Here is a 26,369-nt window from a genome sequence, read left to right on the forward strand (position 1 = left end):
CCTACATGAAAATGGGTAAGATCCTCCCCCAACCAGATACAAAGGAAGACTATTCCACAAATGCAGAGCTGTTTTCTGAAAGGCTCGCATCCTTGACAGAGCAATACACATTGATGGAACTGCCAATGATCCTTTGTCTGTAGTTCTTAGGTTTCTAGATGGTATATACAATGCTAGCTGAGTTGTCAAATACTGAGGGAGGTTAGAATGCAAGGTCTTAAATACCAGGACCAAAAGCTTGTAATGAGCCCTGGCTCAGTGGAGGGATCTTCATGGTGCTGAGACATGCAAATATTTAGGGTGATTTAAAAAAACCTGAATGGCACTATTCTGGATTAAAACCAGAGGAAGAAGAGAATAGGAAGGCAAACCTGCCAGTAGGCTATTATAATACTTCAGGTGTGAAATAACCAAGGCCTGGACAAGCAGATGGGTGCCTCGATGATGAAAAACCTGAGAATCGTATGGATGTTCAAAACATGGAAGTTACATGCCTTTGCAGTTGCCTTAGTCAAGGTGGTAGGGACAAACAATCATCCAGCAGGGCAACTGAGACATCATCATCATCATCACCATGCTTATTCTTTCCCTTATGAACTGGCTCATGTTTTGAGATCTGTTGGGGAGCCCTTTCTCTTTCTCCTACTGCCCTCAGTGGTAGATCTGGTGAGAACATGAGAGAGGACCTTCTCAATGTTTGCCCCCTTGCTCTGGGACTCTCAGAGCTGCACCTTCCCTACTTTTATTTAATAAACAAGTAAAGACTTTTCTGTTTCAATGTGCCTAAGGCTTTTAGTGATTGCATAAGACCTGTTTCACCTAAAGAAAGTGCTGGTTTTTTTTCTATTTGTTGTACTGGTGTGTGTAGTTTATGTTTTATTTTCTAACTGGTTTCAATTTTTGTAATCATTTAATCTCTCTTTAACTTTTGTATTTTGTGAATGTTTAACTATGTGTTTTCTAATCTGTTGTAAACCACTCCTGAACTGGGAAAAAGATAATAATAATAATAATTTGTTTTATTTATATACCGCTATTCCAAAGATCATAGCGGTGAACAGCAAGTAAGCTAATTTTTGCCCCCAACAGTCTGGGTACTCATTTTAGCGACCTCGGAAGGATGCAAGCCTGAGTCGAGCTTGGGCCCTTTTGCTGGTCTTGAACTTGCAACCTTGTGGTTTTGAGTGAATGGCTGCAGTACAGGCATTTAACCACTGCGCCACCAGGGCTTATGATAAAATCCAACATGCTATGTAATGTGATATCATCCTATGCATTGTGTAAACTGTAATTGTGTGAAATCATCCATGTGATTAATCCAGCAAAAAGAAAGTAGCAGCCAGAAGTACAAATGGCAGTGAAAAAGTGACAAAGGTTTACCAGGATTTTTTTAAAAAATGAATATTTGAACAATATAAATGCTTTTCAGGAACATTTCTTTCCCAGAGAGTGTTAGTTTTAACCCAAAAGTCAAAAGTGGAGACTGTATTCTATATGCGATTTCCTCACAAATCCTTGCAATCCGTACTGGCAGCTTTGAGACTTTCTCATCCTATTTTTGTCTTTTCTTCCTTCATCTCAAACCTCATTGAGAATGTTCTAAATCTCTGTGAAATTTATTTAGATGAAATGATCAAGTAACACATCAGTAAACACAAACATTAGGTTGCCTTCATTGAAATCAATGGCATATATTTGTTTGATTTAAAGTCATGTGAAAGCAGAGATTTCACTTACCAAGGACTCACTTTTTATTCCATCTTACATACTACTGAAGAAAAAGATGTCTGGGAAGTGAAAAATTGATTTTTATACAGAAAGATTAAATCCCAGTTGCATTTTCTTTAAAGTTGTGAATGCACAGGAAGATGAAACCCTTAATAAACCTAAGGTTATACTTTATCACCTCACACATAACTCCCAGAACAAGGAGTGGAATGGGATTTCTTTTTATTTCTTTCTTTTTTTTTTTTTCATTTTGCATGTAAGCTTTTCAGTGTATGATGGCAAGTTATAATTGGAAATTGCATGGTATAATTGGAATTGGTGTGAATCAAAGAGGTACCTTAGTGAGTTGCACAAGGCAAAAATTCCTCTGTAAATACATTGAGAAAGAATTAATGGGCAGCAGAGGGAAATCAGTGGGAAATAGTTCATGTTAACCTTTCTGCGGAGCAACTAAATGCTTTCCTCCTTGACCTCTTCTGTGAATGAACTGGGGCTGCAAATGGGACTTCATTATATTGCAGGCTGGCCACTAATCCATCACCAAAAAAAAGTATGAATTGCAAAAGGCAGGCAGGCAGGCACACAGTTGGGTATGTACATATAAATACCTGTATTACCAAAAATGTAGTGGCTACTCTCAGCTAAAGTCAACACACTGAATCAATGGGATTTAAATCCACTTTCACTTATTCACCATTTGATTTAGTTGGAATTCAGCCCATAACATTTAGGTATTGTGTACATTTACCCCAAAAGTAGATAAAAATACATATATATTACTCACGTAGATACATAAATACAGGTTTACATGCATTTATGGATACATAAGTTGAATATAAGTATATATACACATGTTTAGAAATGATTACTATAATTTAAACAGAATCAGAGGACCAAAGAAACAGGCTCATCAGATCCATAACTACTTGAGGCAGACACAGATATAAATATTTGCCACATGGCCCAGTATTATGTAGACTTCCCCAGTCCAGCCCAACCATCCTCTTCACTCATGTGAACCTACATGAACATGCGGACACCTGTCCCATCTTTCCCTTCCCTTGTTTTTTTTTTTTAATATAGTACATGGAAAAATAATAATGATGGTTCCTTTTTTCCCTCCACTCTGACTACTGCTTTAACCCTGGGTCTCATTAGTATTTGTTTCCCTTTATTTATTTACATTTCAACAGGATTCTGGCAAAAAAGATAAAACAGTTTGGTTTTGCAGCAAGCTGTGGGCAGCCACAGCTTCTCCAAAAGGGGAAGAATCCTTCTGTGGTTTCCACTGTGACGAGAGGAGAAGCAATTCATAATGCAGATCCCATCTTCATTAACGTTAGGCTCAGAAATTTTTGCTATGATATTTTGTAAAAGAACAAAGATCAATTCTTTGACTTTATTTCTATTGTTCATTCTCAATCTTGATCTCCAAGGGAGGCAGAGGAATAGCAAACCCTTCCAATTTCATGCTTCCCTCTTTGTGTTTGAATTGAACAATAGCAGCATAAAACCTGTTCTACAGTTTTTGCAACAGGGTGAAGTGTAATGACTGAGAGGTGGGGGATTTAGGGGATACCAAAAAAGATCCTCTACACCAAAAATTATAACTAATTTATTTTTGAAGTACATTACGCCCCTCAGAATCAAAGTGAAGTAATGGTTTGAGTGGTGGACTAGCACACTGAGAGACCATGGTTCAAATCCCTACTTAGCTATGGAAGCACTTGGTGACCTTGGGAAAATCATGCTCTCTCAGCCTCAGAGGATGACAATGGCAAACATCCTCTGAACAAATCTTGCCAAGACAATCCTGTTATACGTTCGCCATAGGGTCACTGTGAGTCATAACTGTTAAAGAAGCTTCAAAATAGAAATTAAGGGGCTGTACAAACAACCTCAAAGGGGTGGCATGGAGCCACCCCTGTTTCAGCCAGATCAAGACTATGGCAACCACACACTGCGGCCCCAATCTGGCCTTTCCAGGGAGCAAAAAGGAGCCACAAAAAATGATTCCTTTTGCACCCTGGAAAGGCACCATAGCCTCATTGCCACGGGTTGGTGGGGCTCCTTCAGTGCTGCATTGTACGGCCACAACGCCGGAGGAGCGCCATCACGCCATGTGCTGTGTGGAGTGGCACTCTGGGGGCAGAGTAAGGGTGTGCTTCATGTGGACGCAATGCCCTGACTCCTCCCCCAGGCCAGCCTTAATGGCTGGTCTGTACAGTGCATAAGTGATTAAATTTAGAACTGCTCCTAAAAGAAAGCTAATGGAGGTTCAGTATTAATACCAAAAGAAAGAATCAGTTCATCAGTACTTTTTTCTATTTATACACTGAAGTTAAGTTCCAAAAATTTTCTCCAACATTTCAAGATTCTAAAATGATGCATCTTGAACAATATTTAAACTTTATGGAGAAAGGGAAAAGGCTGCATGCCTTCATGATCAGCTGAGTACAGTGGACCCTTGTTATACGCTGGGGTTTGGTTCCAAGATCCCCCGTGAATAACAAAATCTGTGTATGATCAAGCCCCATTCAATATAATGACATAGGAAAAAGGTGTCCCTTATAAAAAATGGAAAATCAAGGTTTGATATTTAAATGTATACTTTTTTTAACATTTTCAAACTGTGTATGCTTGAATCTGTGTATAAAAAATCCATGTATAAGAAGGGCCGACTGTATATATAATAAGCAATCATCTTAATTGCCTGTTACATACAAAATGCAAAGAATTACCATTGCATTACTTCCTTTAGGCACAATTGCTCTAGGCAATTTACACTTTAGCATGTAGTCTTGCATCTTGATTACAAGTTGAATGAAGTATAATATTGTATTTAATGATCCAACTGCTGGCATTATGATATAAAATGAGAGCATGGACAGTCGCCTAGTTGTTATTTCTATTAAAATAGTTTATAAATGACATGGCATGGCATGGCACAAATGGATAAGCTGAGGATGCTAATCACAGAAAGATCACTGTGTAAGTAAGAAAAGGACTGGAAATGTTTAATATTATATTAAAAAGAAAGATGGGTTATTTATCTGTATTATCCTTTGAGAACTAAAATTAATCAAGAAGATTTTGATATATATTAACAAAGATTACATATATTTTCAATACAGAATGTACATAGAGATATATTTATTTCAGATGAGATATGTCCTGTATATGCATACTTTATTAACATTTACCAATTAGAACTATACTATTTATTTTGTATAAATAAGAAAAAGTGTAATGCAAATATATGTATGATGATTAGAGGATTTAAGAAATATAAGAAAGTTTAGAAAATAACGATCTTGAGTAGAAGGGGGACAAAACTTAGGGAAGCCAGGAAAATAAAGAAGATTTTAAAAGAACATAATAGAATCAACTCTGTAGTCAAGGAAATAATGAAAGAGAAATCACAATAATGACTTGTATTGTCCAATGTTTTATATATATTGTTTTGTTACAAATATTTTTAAAAGTTGATCAATAGAAATCTAGTAAAACTTCCATGAATTAAAATAATGATAAATATTACTGCTAAAGAATGGGTCAATTTATCAGAGTTATCATTCAGCAATTTATAGTTTGATCACAAATTTTAATTGACTGCTTTGATGACACAGAATAAGCCATATAGTCTCTCTTGTTTTTGCAGAATAACCTGACTAGTTTTAGTCTTATGCTATAAATCTTTTGCTAGCACCTTCTGCTGGACTAAGCCTGCTGCAGCTCAGATACACTAGCAAAATACACTGACCAGATAGCCTAGAGAATTAGTGTAGGTGGAGAAGGAAATATCATGAGCAGAGTGAGTCTAGTGATTCTGGGATAAGTTATCTGGTGGGGAAAGGATGGATTAGATGAAAAAGCAATCCTTTCAAAGCAGCAGCTTTTTGGGCTAGATAATCTGGGGATCTGAAGTGAAGGCATGTCTCCAGGACTGGAGAATTTGAGAAAAGGAAGCTTCTAATAATACTTTCAGATAGAGCTCTTAAAGAAAACACTTTGAAAGCCATGAGAGTCTTATGGTTAGATCACAAGGCAGCAAACAGTGTTTTGAAGGTACAATTTAGCATAAAAGGCCAAGGAGTCTCATTTTCTAAACTGGGGCCTGGAATTGACTGGTGTTAGCACGTGTGAAAGATGGGGAGAAACAGTTTTAGGCAATTGTAGCAAACTTTTTAGGAAGAGCTAGTAATTTAGTCATGATGTAATAATAGATAAAGCTACTTACACTGGCATTGGTTAAAGATTAAGCTAGGGTGGGGTAACTTTTAGTGAACTCATTTTACTCCTGAGTAAAATTGCACAGTATTGCATTGAAAGCATGTATAATACACTTGCAAAATATTCAAAGCATTTTATACAATGTCCTGCAAGTGGTAATCAGTATTATTAGATACTCCTCAAACTATTCACCTTTGCTGATTTCAAACCCCATTATCCCACCCAGAGCTAGTGCTATGCTTGTTTTCCCCTCTTACATCTTTTCTTTTTTGTCATTTCACTTTCTTTCTTGCCATTGGAACTCAGTTAACCTGTTAGAAACTCCTTAGCTCCCACAGCCAGTGCTTTCTGCCCTTCTCTCTCTTCCTTCTTTTAGTTTCCCCAGATTTGCCCACCTTTCTCTTCTTGCCTCCCTCCCTCCTTCCCCCTTTCCCTTCCTCTATGCTCAATCAGCTTTCACCTCTCCCCCCCCCCCCCCCCGGCTACCAGAAGCCTCTCTCACTCTGTCCCTCAAGGATGCTCTAGTCTAGTTCCCTAAATTCAAATGGCCATACCTGCCTATTATATATATTATCTCCTCATTATGCAAATCATGTAGTGGGTTATTTGTATATCCTCCCACCCTGATGCCCTGTCATCAACAACAGAACAATAGACAGATTAACATGGAATTTCCTCCCTACCCAAGGTCACACATATATATCCAGCTCTCTTCTATGCCAACATTCTCTGAAAATGCCAGCCACAGACGATGGCGAAACATCATGAATAAACTCTTCTAGAACATGGCCACATAGCCCGAAAAAAACACAAAAAACTATGGATGCCAACCATGAAAGCCTTCGACTTCACATTGGTCATAAAAGGATTTACTATAACACAAATGCAGGCACACACATGCAGACATACATGCACAGTACTAGACCATGCCAGCCATGGGCCTGTCCCAATTGTTCTCAGAGCCTACGCACTGCGCTCGCAATACACTTGATGGCGTCTTCAGTACGGATATGGACAATCTGTGGGCAGAGATCTGTAATACCTCTGCCCTATCATGGACGGATCACTTCCTGGTTGAGGTTTGACTCGAGGCTTCTACCCAAATCCCCCCCAGGGGTGGAGGACCTATTAGGATGGTCCACCCTCGAAGGCTGATGGAACCCAAAAGGTTCCAAAAAGCCCTAGAGGGGTTTATGGTTGGATCTGACAGCGATTCTGTTGATGCCCTGACTAACATATGGGACAATGATCTCTCCAGGGCTATACACAGTATCGCTCCTAAGCGTCCTTTTCGGCCTGCTTCCAATAAACAACTATGGTATATGGAAGATCTTAGGAAAATGAAGCGGGCCACACAATGACTATAGCGCAGCTGGCGGAAACATCAGCACTTATCTGACAAGACACTCCTTGGGGCTCTTTTGGGGTCTTATGGAGTGGCAATAGGTGCAGCTAAAAATTCTTTTTATGCTTCACGTTTTGCGTCCTGCAGAGCTGTTCAGGGTAGTGAGGGAGTTAACACAGCTACCCCCCACCCTGAACCCTATCTTAGAACCAACTAAGGCCTGCTGTGATGAATTTAACAACTTCTTCGCAGATAAAATCTCTCAGATAAGGGCTGATCTCGACGCTAGCATTTCTTCAGAATCTATGGGAGAGGTGTCCAGAGCGCCCGTGGACTTAATTAAACTGGATCATTTTGAGTTTGTAAGTACCGATGAAGTGGACAAGATTCTCAGAAGTGTTAGGAAGATGACATGCTCTCTCGATCCCTGTCCCTCATGGCTGACGGCCCAGGATGGTATCGCGGTAACATCTATGTTACACCGCATAATTAACACATCTTTCAGGGAGGGGCAGTTTCCATCGAGTCTGAAATTGGCAATAGTCAGACCACTGCTAAAAAAACCCTCCCTAGACCCCCTGATAAGAAATAATTACAGGCCAGTGTCATTGCTGCCATTTTTGAGTAAGGTAATCGAGAGAGTGGTTGCCTTCCAGCTCCAAGCAGTCTTGGATGAAACCGATTATCTGGACCCATTTCAAACTGGCTTCAGGGTGGGCTATGGAGTTGAGACTGCCATGGTCGCCTTAGTCGATGATCTCTGTCTGGGCATTGACAGGGGAAGTGTGTCCTTGTTAGTGCTCTTGGACATCTCAGCGGCTTTTGATACCATTGACCATGGTATCCTTCTGGAACGCCTGAGGGAGTTGGGTATCGGGGGCACTGTGCTCCAGTGGTTCCGTTCCTACCTCTCGGGCAGATTCCAGATGGTGCAGTTGGGGGACATTTGCTCCTCTAAGAGGAAAGTGACATCCGGAGTCCCTTATGGAGCTATTTTGTCCCCCATGCTATTTAACATTTACATGAAACCGCTGGGAGAGATCATCTGGAGACACGGGGCGCAGTGTTATCAGTATGCTGATGACACCCAGATATGTTTCTCTGTGTTGCCGACTGCTGCAGTGTCTAAGGATGGTGTCTCTCCTCTAAATGCCTGCTTAGAGTCAGTAATGGGCTGGATGAGGAAAACCAAACTCAGCTTGAATCCAGAGAAAACGGAAGTACTAGTGATAGGTTCCCCAGGCCCGGGGAAGGACATTTGTCCACCCGTCCTGAAGGGGGTCACACTTCCCCTGAAGGACTCAATTCGCAGTTTGGGAGTGCTTCTGGACCCGTCCCTGCAATTGTCATCCCAAGTTGATGCAACAGTCAGAAGCATTGTTATCAACTTTGGTTGATACGCCAACTGTGACCATACCTGGGCCAAAGGGACCTTGACACGGTGGTACATGCTCTGGTAACCTCTCGTTTGGATTTCTGTAATGCGCTCTACATGGGGCAACCCTTGTACCAAACTCGGAAGCTTCAATTAGTACAAAAGATGGCTGCCAGATTGGTTACCGGTCGTTCCAGGTTTGACCACATAACACCAATCTTAAAAGATCTTCACTGGCTGCCTATTTGCTTCCGAGCACAATACAAGGTGTTGGTAATTACCTATAAAGCCCTACATGGCTTGAGCCCGAGTTACTCAAAGGACCGCATCTCCCCATATAATCCACCCCGCACTCTCAGAACAACCGGGAAGAACTTGCTCGAAGTCCCTACTTCGAGATATGTTGCTACTTCTCAGAGGGCCTTTTCAGTAACGGCCCCCAAGCATTGGAATAGTCTTCTCGAGGAGCTCCGTCTCATTACCTCCCTTGAACTGTTTAAAAAGAGACTTAAAACCTTTCTCTTTAACCAAGCATTCCCCCATGTACACTGAAGTTATGTTCGATCCTCTTTTCTCCCTCTCACTTACATACATCTATGAATTGGATTTTAATTGTATATTGTAATTAATGTAATGTGGTTTTAATTTTATGTTGTTTTAATAATTTTACTATGTACACCACTTTGATCACTGAGGAAAAGCGGTATAGAAATAAATTTTATTATTATTATTATTATTATTATTATTATTAGTTTCCCATTCTGAAAAATTGTTTCCAAAATTATTTTATAGATGGTAGCAGCAACATAGGTTTTCTCAGAATCTTTACATGTGCACAACCTTTATCCCAAATGTTTGTGCATTCCATGATCCTCTTTCTTTCCTGCAATGACAAACACATTCACACAGAAATCCAGGATTGTCCCCCCCCCACCACCACTTTTGGTTTATTATTTTGAAGAGACTATTAGTCTACTAGTATGAATCCATGGTGGTTCTGTTGTCAGTCATGGAAGACTGCAGCAGGTAAGGTAGGGTGATTTTTTAAAAAAAACTTCTTCAAAGAACCAAACTGTTTTTCACAGGTGGTTCTTCTTTTCTGGAAGAATTTTTGCCCAGTGTTTCATCTGTGCAGAGAGTTGGCTCTATATGTGTGGTTCAAGATGCTTCTTTTTTGGCCCTCTTTTATTGAAATACATACATAAAATATTTTTTAAAGCACACCAACAACAATTCTGATCAGTTGGTTCAATCATACTGGGGAGGGAATGTTACATAGTCTTTTGTCATAGTCTATGTGATATCTTGCTCATATTGGATTTTTCACCCTCAGTCCCTTAGGAATACTACTTTGCTTTTTGCATTTGTTAAAGAAGATAATGTCCGTAGGTAGTTAAGGATGTTTCGCAATGGAATTAAGGGATTTCCACTTCATCCAGCTAAATATGACACCTTCCACTGTGGCTTCAGAATGTGTCTTCAGAATGTGAGAGACAGAGTGTGAAGCAGTTTGCTTGAAGCCACTCAGTGACTTTGTAACTGAGATGAGATTTGGATCAGTGCCTTCCTTGTATCATTCTTTTAATAACTGTATTATCCTAGTCTGTGCCTACGTAAGTGATGGTGAGAAGGAACCCTTAATGTGTATTCACCCAAAGCAATGTTGATGGTTTAACAGACAGGTAAATAATGTAACATAAAAGTTATTAGTTAATGTTAATTAATAATCAGTGGTCAGCCAAAAGGTTTTAAAAGATAATGTCGTGTAAAGGAAACCTTATGATCTTGATAATTAGGGTTCAAGAAACACTGCAGAAATAATCCATTTTGAGACCACTTCAACTGACCTGGCTCAATGCTAGGGAATCCTCGGAACTCTAGTTTATTGTGGCACCAGAGCTCTCTGACCAAAAAAGCTAAATGTCTCATGGAACTACAGTTCCCAGAATTCCCTAGCATTTAGCCAGGGCAGTTAAAGTGGATTCTTTCTGCAGTCTGTTTTGAATCTATATCATGGATGACAATCCAGTCCGCAATCTAGTTTCCTGTTAGTACCACCAAAACATCCTACACAGTAAAGGCATTTTATTTTTGTTAAAAATTGGTAAATCCAAAACAATCAGGCATACATAACTTCAGTGAAACCAGTGGGCTAAAACACTGTCCTCTTGTGGTGTGCCTTCTTGTCATTTCCAGTTTATGGTAACCTTAATGCAAATCCATCACATGGTTTTCTTAGCAAGATTTGTTCAGAGGGAGTTTGCCTTAGACACTAAATCTAGAGGGCCTGAAAATTGTCAATATTTTTATAATTCTAAATATCCATTAATGAGATATGGGTTTTGTTTTTATTGAAACAGAGGTTGTGTAGCATTTTGCATCTCAATCAGGGACTTTCAAACATGTTATAAAAATACATTATGACACTTTTATCTGGAGAGTGTAATGGATTTACAAGTACACCCATTAACTAGTTACAAATTATAATTTTAGAGTAGGTGCTTGAAGAAACATACCCCAAGGTTGTTCTTTATAATATTTATAAATAAATGAATGCTAGTTCATCAAAGGCTTAATACTGTTAGAATATAATGAAGTGTTGAGCACACAGACAGTACAGTTGGACTAAGAATGATTCCATTGTTTTACATTTTTCATAACAGACACTGACAATGAAAAATGCCTTTTTAAAATCCATGTATTATTCATAATTGTCAAAAAACACTTTGCACAGAGGACAGATTGAAAAGATCTGTATTTAAAATGATTACACTCTGAAGGTATTTAATTTTTTTCAAAAAATATATACCTCCACATAGAATGATCACTTTCCTCCAAGTAAGGTGGTTTCACCACAAAGACATCCAAAATAAAAAAGGAAGACAAATAAGGTCATAGGAGATAAGGTGTTTGCATATACTTATTTATATATGTAAATTTAGAAATAATTATTACAAATGAAATAATGTTCATTGTAAATTGGAAGACATAGATTAGGTGATCTTTGTGCCTGTCTGATTCCTAGGAGTTAACCAACAATGGGGAATATCTCCTGTTTTCTTCCTTTTCATACAAAATTAGTTTTTGTGCAAACCTGCCCCCCCGCCCCCACCACAATGATTTCTACACCTCATGTGTACTTCAGAAAACAGTGGGGTTTGTGTGTGAAAATTGTGGTGTTTTGCTTGCCAAAAATGTTTATCATGTGATCAACTCTATTTCCAGAAACACATTATTTTTATGCAAAACCATAGATTTTTTATTTTATTTTATTTTTTGCACAAACACCATATGTGTTTCTGGAATCAGTCCACATACATATATATATATATACATACATATATATATATATATATACCACATACATCAAGAACATCAGAATAACTGAGTCAAGAAGCGCTCATGAGATTTGTGTTTTTTCTCAGATTTCATGATTTTCTAGGTCCTCCAACATGGTTCTATGGTATGCCTATGGTGGAGGTTGGCAGTAGAGTTGCACAGGAGGACTATAAACAGCTGGAGAGGTGTTCTCTCTAAGAATCTCTAGATCATCTAGATGAATATATGGTCAACTTCCTCTGAAAGCCATTTATTTCAATAGGGTTCGCTATTATCCATGGTTTCGAGTTTGCACCGTATGTCCAGGAATGTATACCCCATGAATAAAGGAGGCTATATTGTACTATTTTTCCGTGTACTATTTTGCGTCTGTTGGTGGTTGAAGAAAACTTTAATCTTAATTAAATTAGCATTACAGCAATATATGACACAAAGGGAGGCTGAGAATAACGAGTGAGCATATCTCCCCCTCAGAATAACTTCAACTGTTTCTACTCCCATTACTCCATATTTTAGGTTAAATGCTATACTTTTGTTCAGACCAAATGCTCTAATTATCCCTTAGCTAATTATTCCCCGGTTGCTGTGATTTCTCTTTTGCTATATTTCAGGCTGATAATGGCTCCTTCATGTTTTCATGTAGTAAATAAGGTAAGGCAGTGCTGAGGCATACATATATTTAATAAAGAGGCTCTAGCCCATGATTCGTGTCAGAAGTAGTTGCTCTAAATCCCAGTATACATTTGTTCCTTTTTTCAAAGCAGTTTCACTTGGAATGCTAAGGAGAGAAGAAAGAAGTGTGTTTTCCATGGGTTTTTAAAAAATGGATTAGCAACAATCTATGGTAGAATGATTAAGACTCATAGGTTCCCATGCATAATATCAAACATAAACTAGTCAGGCCTAAACAAGTAGCAAAAGAAAACAAGTTATTTGTTCTTTGCATTAGGTAGTCCCTGCATCCAGATGCAGTCATACTCCCAAGTACACCAAGTGAAATCTAAACAAGTTTACATATGACAAATGTAAACTCCATAAATTGCAATGGGTTTAAATGTCAATAAGGCCCCATTCACACTACGAAAATAATTTGGGGTGAATCCAGGTTAAATCCTTGTTAGTCACACATGTCCTGAATGCACTTTTTTTGGGGGGAGGGGGGAGGCTGGCAAAAAACCCAATTATCCCAGGATATTCAATATTGTTTTTTCCTCTGAGTTTTCCTGGAAGATCCACATCGATCTGCATCTTCGGCAGTGTGAATAAGCTTCTGAATCAATTCGGGTCACTCTATATCTTTCAAGGGAACAGAGGTGGCTCCATTTTATCATGTAACAATGGCATGTGTGAACAACAATGGGGTTACAATGAGTCAAAGAGATTTGTGAACCCAAAACAAAATAGTAACAACAAACCCGATACACATCAGTGCAGTAATGCACATTTCCTCGGGGGGTGGGGGGGAGAGTGTGAATGTCCCCTAAGTTTGACTCCAACTCATTGTCCACAAAGTATCTCCTTTCTTTTTTTAAATAATTTTTATTTATATTAAAATAAAACTCTACATTCATATAAGATCAAACAATCAAATACAAACAAGGGAGTTTACCACCACATATATCATTTTGTACATTTTCTACCCCAACACATATTAAATCAAAACAGTATTAAATCTAGTTGGTCAAGTTGGCGATGGAAATCTCGCCTACTACATCTTTCTTTTCCATCAACTTGGTATCTTCCCTTGTTCCCTTCACTATTAATATCTTCAACATCAGTATCTCCTTCCTTTTGATTGTCCACTCACCATTTTGTCTTTGTTTTTATCCTGGATACTAGAACACAATATGCAAATGCTAATTTTTAAGGCTCTGGGTGATCTTTTCAGTCTGCAAGTGCCTCAAACAAGGCACAAAGAATCTATGCACCCCCTTTATGCGCGTGACCAAATTTGGGGAAGTCCTCCTACCCAAATGAATTTGTAAGAACTCTGCCCCACCACTGCCATGTCTACAGTCACATGAGCAGATGAAGCGCCTACAGGTAGTAGAGAGGTAAACAATGCTAACTTTTAAAACCCACAATGATATTTTTTGACATCTAAAAAATCGCCCAATCCTGTAACCAGTGGTGGTGGTGGTTGTGTTTTTTTGTTTTTTTTTCTGGGCAGGAGGTTACTGGGGAAAAAACCTGCAAAACATTTTGAACAAAGGATCATATTTATTAGAAACTTTATTAACTGCAGTATGCCTGTATGTTTTATCTGTATTGTATTGTAAATTGCCTTGTACCAGAAAAGGTGGAATATTAATTAAATAAATGAATCCTATTTTGGGAAAATGCTGTATATGAATCCAATAAAGAAAGAAAGAAAAAGTGACAATGAATTTTTTAAAAGTATCTTTCTTCTGGTTTCATACTGAAATTGGTTGGTTTACTTTGTTTATGTCATGATAACCCCAAGAGTCACATTGTAGAAATATCTGGCTTCTCTAACCAGTGTTGGGTTAGAGGTAGAATCCTGGAGTGTTCGCCCCATTCTGGGAAAAATTAAGACTGATGTAATTATGGAGATTATCCTGTTTTATAGAGGTGCAGGACAAGTCCGGATTGGGTACAGGATGCCATAATTGGGTATGGGATGCCTCCTGCTTGGGCATGGAGACATGAAATAAAATCTGCATTTAAAAGTTTACATTCGCATGTAGCTTTGGAAGAAAGGACAAGAAAGGGCACTGCAATAATCTCCTAGGATTCAACCTCCTTTAGCAGAGGAGTTCCCAAATGGAGGCCCTGGACCACAAGGATCTTCCTGAGACTTGTGTAAAGTAAGCCAAACAGTTTCAAAGCTAAAAACTTTACTAATTGCATTTAAAGGTACATTCAAACATACTTACATGCAGTGCCTGAGCCAGTGATTCCCAAAGTGGGCAGTATGCCTCCCCTACAAGTAGGTAAAAAATCCAAGGGGGCAGTGAATGAAAAAGGGGGCAGCAGTAAGGAAAAGGGGTGGGTGGGAAGGGACTTCAGTCAAAGTACTGGTACACAAGAAAGACAAAGGGAACCAGCAGCCTTTAGGGCCATGGTGGGGATAAGGCTTGCATGAAACTTATCTCTTCAGTGTCCCTTAAAACCACCATGCAGCCTCACCAATCGCTTCATGTAGCGGTGTCTCCTACTCTTTGCCTGCCTGTGCAAGCTCACTCCCTGGGATGGCAGTGGCAGTGGTGGTTGAGAAATGATCACGAGGTTGGGGTGCTGCAAGGCATGGTTTCTGTGGCTAGAACTGGCCCACATTGGCCTTTGCAGCAAGACTGGTACAGGTGAGAGGCTTCACAATCGCTGCTCAACTGCTGCTCCTAGGGTGATTGGGTGCAATGGGAACAGCAACTGAGCAGCTGGCTGAGCAGTGACAGAGAAACCTCTTGCCTGTGCCAGCTTTGCTGCTCCCAATATGATGGTGCAAAGGAAGAAGCAACTGAAATTGGTTGTTTTGAATTTGCAGTAGAGCAGTAGATTTAATATCAAGAAATATGGATGGGGGTGGGGGCTGCTAGGGTTGTTGCTCAAGAGGAAAGAGGGTGGTAGTCTAAAAAGTTTCAGGACGGGTGGCCTAAACCCTGACTAACTACAGAAATGTTTCAAGAAGAAGAGAAGCACAGCAGCACCTGCACTCACCAATGAAAAAGGGCCAGGAGAGGAAAGGAGAGAGAGGAATCTTTTATGTGTTTGCAAGCATGCCTGAGAGAGCCATCATGGTTTAGTTGGACTACAACTCTGGAGATAAGGCAAACATATTTAACAGATTGCTAATGGAGTTTCATTTTATTTCCTCAACTTTTCAACTCTTTGTCTTCTAGAGTCTTTATGACCAAGCAGGAGGAATAGCCTCTGTCTACATGAGTATCCCTACACACTATCTTAACAGATAAAACTATAACAACATCTTGAAAAAATGTAAGCCTATGACTCCAACATCATTTTTTTCTTTCTTTCTCATGTTTGATTTTTAACACCTTTGCTTGATGAGGAAGTCAGTGGAGTTCACAAGCTTGCTTGCTATTTTGTGCATTTTGGTTGTTCCAATAAAGGTATTGCTGTTTTATGGATTTTGGATGTTAGTGTACTCTGGAGATCAGGGTTGGATTCCCCACTAGGCTATGGAAAATAGTGAGTGACCTTGGCTGTGTCACATACTTTCAGCTCCAGAAAACACTGTGGTAGAAGCACCATAAGTTGGAAAGGACTTGAAGGCACACAACAACAAAATTATAAACACACCTGGGAGGGCCTCTGGTCATATTGTGTGGTTTGTTTGTTTGTTTGTTTGTTTGTTTGTTTGTTTATTTATGGCATTTATACCCCGCCCTTCAGCCCTAATGGCTATCAGATTGGCTTACAATTATTATTTTTAATTAGACAGTTCCTTGCCCTCAGGCTTACAATCTAAAAGGCACAAAACAAAAGGAGAAGTGAATGGTGGTGGGGAAGGGGATGAGGTCCAGTAGTTATTCTCTCCCTCTGAGGCCTGCACCAAGGCAGATGGTCTGGAGGGAGGGCTCTTCTTAGTTGCTTAGCTATATTACCTCAGTACATCACCACCAACTGAACGAATAGGGAAAGTTCTAGATGTATAGGGTATAGAGTCAGGCAGGAAACCCTTACTGTCTAAAGCCCTATTGCTGTAATAACAAATGTGTGAAGGGGGTTAAAGAGAATGCTTGGCTGGACATTTTCCAGCAGTCAGCATCCAGAACAATTTTACAGCCAGCTTTCCTTTGACTGCCTGTTTGCTATAAGGTTCAACAAGACAATTTAATGTAAGTGTTTTTTTCAAAAACGATATTATCGCCTCCAGCCAGTAGTGTTCAAATACATCATAAGCATCCACACCTGTCACATCTGAAATCGTGCACCCATACATTTACTTTATGATTCTCAGCCTGTATGCAACAAGCTCAGTTAGTGAACTTTGTGTCCTAACTAGCATGTCAACAACTACAGGAAACATATGATGGCCATAAAAACACTTAAATGGTTGTTGTGTTGCTCCAGTCACTGGATTTATGTGATTTATCTCTTTCTATTTCATCAGAAACTGCCTGCTGACTACATAAAGTCAAGGTGATCTCTACCTTGAGTTAATGGAATGAAAGAATCCAGCAGGTACAGCTTTGTTGTTTTTATATAAAAGTGAAAGAAAAATATTAGTATAGCTTGGTGTTTCTTATTTGGCATTTTTAACATTTTTACTTGCTCCAAAAGATTGTGGTTAAATTAACTTATTTAAGGATAAACAAACTTTCTTATTTGACTTTTGAATTACTAGCTAATGAAGAAATGCCTGGATTAGAAAGAAAGAAAATTAGTTTACTGTCCTGCCTTGATTATTAATTTTGCCTAACATCTGGAAAGTGCCTTGCATTGTTTCTGTTCACTTTAAGGGAAAATTTATCATCAACATTTATCATATACAGTTATTCCATCTGAATCTCTAATGGCTTCATAAATCATTTTGTTTACTGTGAAACCCAAAAGAGAATGCAATGCATATGCCTGTAATCATAGCCAAAGAGCTATGTAATTGTGTATAGGGAGAGGTTAAAATCAATAGAGTAGATAGATAGATAGATGAGATTAGCGCATTAGCTTTAAAGTGCCTTATCCTTGATGGGATAAAGGCATGTTTAGTTTTCAAAACAGGTATTGTTGCATTCACTCATGCCAGGGCAAATGCAACCCATATACAGCTTGGATGCCAGCCAGGTTTATCCTCTGCCTTTTCAAAAATGGGAAAACCTGGGCTGTATATGGGCATTCGCATCTGTTTAGAAAATTAAATGCACCTTTATCTTGTTGGGTATAAGGCGCTTTAAAGCCAATCCACTAATCTTCATAGACATAAGGAAATAGTTCTTAAAAGCTGGAAAAAATGTTGCATAATATTTGCCAGTAACCTTGCCATGCCTGGTGCTCTATCACACCACACAATTATAGCACTATGATTCCACTTTAAATGCCCTAATTCCACCTGGTGGAATCCTGGGATTTGTAGTTTGCTGAGGCACTAGTGTTCTCTGGTTGACAATTCTAACACCTCTCCCTAAACTGCCAATTCCAGGATGTCATACAATAGAAACATGGCAGTTAAAGTAGTTTCAAAGTAGTATCATGATAACTGTGCAACTGGAAATGACCTCTGGCAGTCCCTGATCTTTCTGCCTCATTTAGGTAGTCAACAAGTATGGTTATATAAAGGTTTCCAAGTAAAATGAAGGCCAGGTTCTTGTGCCTTTAATAGTTGTACAGAAGAGGGAATTTCAGCAGGTGTTAATTGTGTGACAAGTAATACCTGCTGACATTTATGCTTCTACACAACCATTAAACAAACAGCCTCTCCTGTTTTACCTGGCAACCCTTGGTTACATACTTAGGGATGGAGAAACCTTGGGTTCAGATCACCACTGGCCAATGAAGCTCATTGGGTGACTTGAGGATAGTCAGTATCTGTCATCCTAACCTACATCATAGGGTATTGCAAGGGAAAAATATGGAAGACCAAGTACATGGCTTTGAGATCTCCAGAGGAAAATGTAGGAAACCAATATAACAGAAAAAAATAACAAATATTATTAACAGTGGTAGCATATAGTAACAAATTTAATAAAACTTGAATAAACAAAGCATAAATTATTCTGTTAATTACTGAATTAAAGCATGCAATTAACTAAATTTTAATGCCCTCACAGCAATAACTAGTAATACAAGCAGTCTGTGCTTGTCCTGGCAAGGAGAATACCTTTGATTTTGTGCATTGGAAGCAGAAGCCAGTAGAGAAATATTAATCAGCAACAAGCATGTGAAGTAAACTAACAACACCCTTACTGTTTATCTATTTATTGTATTTAACTACAAGCTTACGTTATTTCTAAGTAACTATTGGTTTATTTAAAAAAACAGTCTAAAATTTGATTGGGTACAATCAAACAAAATTGAGTGATTTGGTTTTGCAGAAAAATAATTACCTGTAACCGGCATCCATGTTTGTTTTTTTTTTTTTTGGGGGGGGGGGGTTCAGGCTATGTGGCCATGGTCTAGAAGATTTTCTTCCTGATGTTTCACCAGCCACAGATGCTGGTGAAACGTCAGGAAGAAAATCTTCTAGACCATGGCCACATAGCCTGAAAAACCCACAAAAAAAACCCCAACAACTATCCAGTAAGTTTAAGTATCACCATAGGCTTCCTCAAAGAATTATGGAATGAGTAGCTTGTTTAGAGTGCTGAAGACTATCTGCTGGAAATTTTTCCAGTCCTGATCACTGAACTGCAGTTCCCACAATCCCATGGAGGAGAGGAAATGATCGCTGACCCAGTTTAACTCTGGAGTATAAATATATCCATAAGAAAGTGTTGGAAGAACAGGCCTACTTCTCATTTGCCATATTATACTAATAATTTATCTATTATGTCTCCACCCACTCAAGCAACATCACACAAGGCCATTAATGTCCAGCTTGTCCTTTTGGATGTCAGAATAATGCTTCTCCCTCTGATCTTGTGCTGAAGTGAATCTGAAAAGCACTTTCACAGCCTTTGCACTTCAAGCCAATGTTATTTTTAAGGAATGGGCTATGAGTTGTGCAAGATGCCCTCTTTTCCCCAGCTTCCTTGTCTGACGGAATGGACTCAGCTTCAACCAGAGAGAACAATGCATAGATAATGAACTGATAGCCTGATTTTTTAAAATTAAATTAACTTTATTGTTACCCTGAAGCTTATCCAACATCCATATAATTGAGGTTTCACTGCTTCCATTTTTGTTTCATTACTGACATTTCAAGCATTTGCCATCTGTTTCCATAAGGGAGAAAACCTAGAGCAAGATATCTCACTGAAATTCAGTAAGAAAAATTCTCACAAGCTCCAGGAGGTAGGGCTTTATTGGCCTACAGACAACCTCCAAATCTTAAATAACCACCGAACTCACTTAAAGTAGAATATATTACATGGATGGCAATACAGGGACAGGACCCTCCCACAAACCCAGTTCTCAACTCTGTCTCCACATTTACCCTGGGAACAATATACAAGGGCCAATAACAACACTCACAACATCAGAGGCACAGATACTTGCTCTTCCTAAAATATAATAGATGCCATCCTATGTCAATAATGAGCCTTTGCACTATACACTGGACAAACAGGATGGTCTCTATGCAAGAGGATTAATGGATATAAATCTAACATTAGAAAGGGCAATATCCAAAAACCAGTTGGAGAATATTTCAACCTTCTTGGACACACAGTAAGGGATTTTACAGGTTATGGTCCCTGAACAAGGAAATTACAAAGGAAGACTAGAAAGAGAAACTGCTGCATTCCAATCCATTAGCGGAGATATAAACAAAGACAATGGCTTAATGGCATACTAAATATATTAATACAAGAGTACACATTACTGAACATATAACAGAAGAAATTTTCTCAGTGTGAGTTTGGACCCCAGATTTATTGTTTTCACATATCAATGCTAACTGTTCACTGTAAAGCTCCAAAATACCAAAGGTCATGATTTTGTATCTTTCTGGATCACATTACACTCTATCCCACTCCCACGGTTGCACAAATATGTTTTATACCTGATGCCTTAATATCACTCATTACTGCATTTGAAGAAGGACTTATATCTATGAAAACTCATGCTAAAATAAAAGGCAGTCAGTCTTGAAAGTTCTGCCACATTTCTTTTTTCCTTCCTCTTTCTTCAGCCTTTTTATACTGCAAGAGTCTAACACGGCAGCTGTTGTATGCCTTCAAGTCATTTCTGACTTACGGTGACCCTAAAGGGAAGCTGTCACAGCCAAGTTGAGGTTTGTCATTGCCTTCTCCTAAGGTTGAGAGCATGTGGCTTTCCCAAAGTCATCCAGTGGGTTTCTATGGCTGAGTGGAGATTCAAACCCAGATCTTCAGAGTCATAGTCCAACCCTCAAACTGCTACACCATGATGGCTCAGTTACTTCTTTGAAAGCTACCCTTCAGTGAGACTTTCCCAGGAATTTAGTATAAAACAGATTGAAAAGCCAGTAGCTCAACAAGGTGTTTTTTTTTAACATATTCTTCTTTCCCCTCCAGTTCAAACACTTGAGCCCAGCAAGAGACAAAAGCTCTGCAAAGGCTTTGTTCTTATTGGGGGCAGGCTGTGTTGCTTCTCCAGGGGCATAAGTCCACAACCTATGTATCATTATGCCTGTGTGTGGGGCAACTGCACCTCCTTAGAAATATGATCTTCTCAGATAGGTCTGACTGTAATATTCTCAGCAGAGAGACATTTGAGGTAAGGACAATGCTGGAACCTTTAGAAGTAAATTATGAAATAGAACAAAGGAAACAACTGAAAAGAGCCAAAAAGCTTTCCATAGTGAGGAACTAGTTGGACGTCTCTTAGTCCCTCCTTGATATTCACAGAAGCTACCATAACCAAGTGCTACTGTGAGAGAGAGGAAAAGAAGCAGGACCATCTGCTCTGGAGGTGGCAGATGGTAGATCTGGGGCACTGGGTGGTGGCTGGTAGATCTGGGCCATTGGCTCTACTTACTGCAGCAGAATCATGCCCTCCAATTTTTCACAGATGAAACATGTAGCAGAGCAACATTAGAGTGTGGTCAGAAAGGTGGGGCCAGGCAATAAGAGGGCAAAAGCAGAGGTCCTTTAGAATATATGTATTGGGTTTAAGAAAGCCAGAAAAAAGGGGTGAACCCCAAATGACCCTATTGTAAAGAGCAAGACTTATTCTTTCCCTATCCTGCCATTAGCTGAGTGCAAACTACATTTTCACTTTGTACTCAGTTTGCAGCAATTGAAGTAAGCTGACAACAAAGGAGGAAAGGGGAGGGAGGGGGGGGAGAAGAAAGAAATTGGGACATTTCAAAAGCAGCTGAGGTAGTGGGACTGCAGAGACGTAACCAGGACTGTCCCTACCAAACAGTAACAGTTGATGGGTCTGCCCAGGTGGCAAAATTATGGTAGGTTCCAACTGAGGCTTCAGCATCAGCTTGTAAGACCAGAAAAGGAGGATGTCTGGTCACCCTGGGAGTTTATCACACGGAGCTTTCCGGTGGTTGTCTGGGTCAATTCAGGCTCACTTCCGAAGTGACTGCACTTCCAACGATGCGGTTTCACCTCATAAAGTCACTGTGTTATCAGATGCCATTGATTTCTATGGGAGCTCCTAGCGAGGCGTTTCAACAGTGATTCCAAAGTGACCTCTCATTTTGGTAAAACCGGAAAAAAAGTGACTTCACAGAATTCGCTTCCAGGCTCACTTCGATTGCCCTGCGAATTGGTCTGGTGTGGAAAAGTACTCTGATGCCACCCCCCTTGGCCCCTGAGTCCTGCTCCATCATTCCCCTCCTCCTCCTTCATGCCATCTCCTCCTCTCTGCCAACCAGCTGATCCAATCATCCCCTGCATCCCCTGCATCCTCCTAGACCCCGATCTGTTCCCCTCCTTCACCCTGACACCTAACCCATCATCCCCTGACTGCTCCTGCATCCCCATCTCGCCCCCCTCTGCCACCTAATCCATCATTCCCTGGCCCCAGCAACCTATCCCATCATCCTCTGACTGCCCCTTCCTCCCAGTCCTGGCCCCAGCGACCTATCCCATCATCCTCTGACTGCCCCTGCCTCCCGGTCCTGGCCCCAGCGACCTATCCTGCCTCCCAATCCTGGCCCCGGCGACTTATCCCATTATCCCCTGACTGCTCCTGCTCTTGCCCCCTCTGCCACCTAACCCATCATCCTCTGACTGCTCCTGCATCCGGATGAAGGATGACAGCTAAAGAGGGAGCTGGGAAGGAGGACAGCGTCCAGAGCCCCACTGAGCATGTGCAAGGGTGCCGATTCGAATCACTGAGCCCTATGGTGTGGTAATACAATGTGCACTCACTCCCCTTTGCTTGAATCCACATCACGTGACTTGCTTGGAATCGAACTGACTTCTCTTCCCCCTCACTTTGGAAGGACAACAGCAAGGCAACCAGGTGTGGTAAAACATCACGTTTTAACCTCAATCCACATTGCTAGACAGGAGTGACTCCGGATCTGGTGTGGAAAAACATCACACTTTGCATTGCTAGAACAGGAGTGACTGCTGATCTGAGCTGCAAACCCCTCCACGTGTGATAAGGTCCGTAACCAGACATCGTTCCTTTTCTGGGACATGTCCAACATTTCCATATTTGTCCAGGAGGAATTCCAAAATGCCTTCCATTTTGAGCAGGACTAAGAAGCATGAATTTATATCTATATTAGAGTTTTTTAGTTTTTTTTTTAAAATGTTATATTTTTCTTGAATGTGCTTTTTCTTGAATGTTACGATGCCTTGTCCTCCTTTGCAATTATGATATCTGGTCACACTGTGTAAGACTAGCAATATCCTGTGTCACCTGATGCTCTTTCAAACTACACATTTATAGCACTATGATTCCACTTTAACTGCCATACTTGCATTCTATGGAATATTAAGATTTGTAATTGATGAAGGATCATTTATAATTTATGGTGGGAGACCCCCTTCTAGTGGCTCAGCAAACTACAAAACCCACAATTCCATAGGATGCAGCCATAGCAGCGAAAGGGGAATCACAGTGTTATACGTGTGCAGTGCAAAATAATGTTGGTGGCTTTTATGACCTGTTTTGGAACTGTGAGCACCCTGGAACAATATACCATAATGCATTGGTGCCTGAGCTTTTGTTTCATTATTGTCTCCTCCATCCTTTGTCATGTTAGTGTTTGGTTCTTATGAGCTTGGGGTTAGGGATTTTCTTGATCTATGCATGTATACATATAAACTAGGAGTTTATTGCACACACTTTTGTCTCTGTTTTGGGCACAGGCAGGGAACGAGCATGGCTGAGTGAAAACAGAGTTTATAGTTTGCTAAGCTGTCAGCAAGGCATCCCCATGACATGGCCAACCCTAACTCATCCCGAGCCGGGCTGAGGTGCGTGAATTTTGCTCAGCCAGAAAGCTTTCTTGCTTAGCCAGAATCTTTCCAGCTGAGCAAAATTCACACACCTCGCCTGACTCGGGGATGGTTAGGGTGGGTGATAGCATGGGGATGCCTTGTTGACTGTTTAGCCTGTGATAAACTCTGTTTTCACTAGTCACATGTGTTCCCTGCCCATGCTCAGAACGGAGACAAAAATGCGTGATAAGCTCCTAGCAGATGAATTTTTAAAGCCTCAACAGCACAACAGACAGGTCTGTCCTGGATCCCTGAAGAATGAAATTAATCACTTGGTATATATATTTCTGAAAGTGACTAACAAAACTGAAATAGCTGAAGAGTATGTCAAGGTGTTTTATTATGAAAAGATAATCAGCTTATGTGATTTTATGTAGATTTGTATCCTATGGGTCTGGACCCAAATCCTTTAATTAATGAGTGAGACTCCTATTAAAGGGGGAGAGGGGCTTCTTGGGGCTGGACTTGAAATTTTTATGGACTGGATCAGCCTCTGAGGCTGGAGGTATCCACTCTTTCCTAAAATGTATGCCAGTGGTTCCCAAACTGTTCTGGCTGTTTTGGACTTCCACTCCCAGAAGCCCCAGCTAGTTTGGTCAACAGTCAGGAATTCTGGGATCTGAACTCCAAACCATCTGGAAGACCAAGGTTTGGGGATCCCCACTGTATACCATACAGACTATCTTTTATGACTATTATCTCTTACCTTCATAACACATCTGTAAGGTATCTTAGAGGTGGCAACTTGCTCAACAGGTCTGCAGTAGTATTATTTTTTAATTGAAATGCTTAGTGGATAATTGTGAGAGGAGGAATGGCAGGAGCATGGGGTCGTTAACCCTTCCTTTGCTTGCCATTTTCATCAGCCCCCCAGAAGGGAAAAATATCTCTTCATTTATGTACATCTAGAGCAGTGGTTCCCAAACACTGGTCTTCCATGTGTTTTGAACTTTAGCTCCCAGAATTTCTGACTGTTAGCCTAGATGGCTGGGGCTTCTGGGAGCTGAAGTCCAAAACATCTGGAAAAACCAAGTTTAGTAACTGTTGTTCACGCCTTACCTGTGTGGTTAGAATCAACACATGATGATGGGAATGCTTCTCATTTTCTATTTCCACTTATAGACAGCAACTTAACTAGCCTTGTTCAGGTATTACTCACCATGCTTTCTTGAACAGGAAGCATCTAATCCTACATTTTTGGCATGGCATGTGGCACATTTGAAGAAGAGAAATTCCTTTTTGCTTGGAGGTTTTTCCAATGAAAAAGACTCCTGATTCTGTGATGACCCTGCTTATGTGAAAAGTCTCAACATTAATAGCAGTGTCTCTTAAAGAGCACCACTTTCTGCAGGAGAGAGGAACAGTGATGCATTTCCCTGTGCTCTAAATCACCCATTCCCTAGCAGTTCCACCGCATCATAAATTAGAAGCCCATCTTAAGAGTCACCTGGCAGACTTTCTGGAACACAAACAAACAGCCTCATTTATATACTGCTTCATACTGAACTAGCAGTGTCTAAGTAGTTTACAACTGTAAGCTAATTGCCCCCAACAATCTGGGTCCTCATTTTACTGACCTCAGAAGGATGCAAGCCTGAGTCAAGCTTGAGCCCTTTTGAACTTGCAACCTTGTGATTATGAGTGAGTGGCTGCAGTACAGACATTTAACCACTGCTCCCAGAATCAAACATCCAAAATTGCGAGTCATTTTAAGCATTTACATCACACAAGTGTTTATATTACACAAATTCACTTCATGGAGAACCAGATTTGGCTGTAGCTTCCTGTTGACTGGTATGTTCAGACTTGACCATTTCATTGCACACATTTGCTTGCCATACCAAGTTTTCCTTTGGGTTATACATGAAGCATTAGGTAGACACCTGAAAAATGTAATATGTGCAGCTGCTGTTTGGGAATATTACCTAGGGATAGGCAAATCTGTCAGTTTCAGTTTCTTGTTTTTCAGTATTATGTTCCTGAAGTTAAATACCTTAAGCCCTGATAGTTTACATCACATAGATGTTGTTGTTTGTATGCAAATTTGAAAGTTGGTGCATATTTCTTTTAATATATATTGTATACATTTTGTCTAATATATGTTTTTCAAATACATACCCAAATATAATGTGTTTTTCATCAAATTTTCATTAATACATGATTGCTTATTATTATTTTATTTTATTATGAATTTACACCCCCAATACACAGACTGAATACAGTTTTTGAATGCACTTGCCCTTCATTTACAAATTTTGGCAGTATTCTGTTGTTTGAATACTGTATTGTAAAAATTGGAGAAGTGCACATTTCAATG

At 39.9% G+C, this 26,369-nt stretch overlaps 1 protein-coding gene across 6 annotated transcripts in view; it reads right to left on the minus strand.

The window, feature by feature from the left end:
- The window catches only part of LOC149321761 (glutamate receptor 1), a 293,443-nt gene that overhangs the window by 182,479 nt on the left and 84,595 nt on the right, over positions 1 to 26,369 (minus strand). The window lies entirely within an intron of this gene.

The sequence above is a fragment of the Sceloporus occidentalis genome, unplaced genomic scaffold (assembly GCF_023333645.1).
Source record: "Sceloporus occidentalis isolate IW3139 unplaced genomic scaffold, rSceOcc1.0.p SCAF_1, whole genome shotgun sequence".
NCBI lineage: Eukaryota > Metazoa > Chordata > Lepidosauria > Squamata > Phrynosomatidae > Sceloporus > Sceloporus occidentalis.